Source organism: Nomascus leucogenys, chromosome 2 (genome assembly GCF_006542625.1).
Source record: "Nomascus leucogenys isolate Asia chromosome 2, Asia_NLE_v1, whole genome shotgun sequence".
NCBI classification, from domain to species: Eukaryota; Metazoa; Chordata; class Mammalia; order Primates; family Hylobatidae; genus Nomascus; species Nomascus leucogenys.
Genome location: NC_044382.1, coordinates 4,178,335 through 4,179,575, shown reverse-complemented (window position 1 = coordinate 4,179,575; position 1,241 = coordinate 4,178,335). Strand labels below are relative to the sequence as shown.

Below are 1,241 nucleotides of genomic sequence, written 5' to 3'. Positions count from 1 at the left end.
AAACTGTAAAACTACTAGAAGAAAGTACAGAAAAAAGGCTTCTTGACATTGGTGATGGCAATGATTTTTTGGACATAACACCAACAGAAGAGGAAACAAACCCAAAAATAAGCAAATGGGATTGTATCAAACTAAAAAGCTTCTGTCACATGGTGGCTCATTACTTGCTTCGAGGCAGGTGCAGTGAGTCTACTCTGGGCTGGTCCGGGCTCCTCAGTTTCCGACCCAACCACTACCTGGCCAGTTCATGGAGAGGAGAGGTGCACTTTACAGGTCCCCATTGAACCAAGAGAACCCTCCACCACATCCAGGCCCTGGTCCATCAGCCCCATACCCACCTTATCCACAAAAACAAATGGGCCCAGGACCTATGGGAGGGGGCCCTACCCACCTCTTCAAGGGTACACCTATCAAGGATACAAAGATACCCACAGTACAGCTGGCAGGGCAGACATCGGGAGCCTCCTAAAACCACAGTGTATGCGGTAGAAGACCAAAGAAGAGATGAGTTGGAACCATCCACCTGCCTCGCAGCCTGCTGGACTGCTTTCTGTTGCTGCTGTCTCTGGGACATGCTCACCTGACCAGCCCAGCCATCCTGTCCTGCCAGCTCTGCCACCACCTCTGATAGGTGTGCCTGCCCCCGTCTCTTCTGATTGCTGTAAGAAGTGACTAGCTCTGCACAGACACCTATATCTTCAGCACTATGGGATTCTAGATTAGTGAGGGCTGCTGCTGTTAAATTCAGTGACTTGATCTCTTTAATGTCCAAAATCCATTTCTTATTGATCTTTAAAAATGTGCTAAGTGACCTTTTTTTGGATAAAGGCTTAGTTGTGGAAAATGTATCTATAATTTTGTAATTATACATTCAAGGTAGTGGCAAAATGTAACACACCATGAATGATTTCTCTGCTTACACCCTGTAGGTTTCAATAAATTTGTTCAAACCTCAAAAAAAAGAAAAGAATCAACAAAGTGGAAAGGCAACCTATGAAATGGGAGAAAATATTTGCAAATCATATATCTGATAAGGACTTAATATGCAAAACACATAGGGAACTCGTACAACTCAGTAGCAAGAAAACAAATAACCCAATTTGAAAATGAGCAAAAGATCTGAATAGATACTTCCCATTTGTTTATTTTTGCTTTTGTTTCCTGTTCTGTTGATGTCATATCCAAAAAATCATTGCCATCAGCAATGTCAAGAAGGCTTTTTTCTATACTTTCTTCAGTAG

At 42.9% G+C, this 1,241-nt stretch overlaps 1 pseudogene; it reads left to right on the top strand.

Moving 5' to 3' along the window:
• The first annotated feature begins 247 nt into the window (after positions 1-247).
• On the top strand, positions 248-610 carry LOC100593815 (annotated as a pseudogene).
• Positions 611-1,241: the final 631 nt, after the last annotated feature.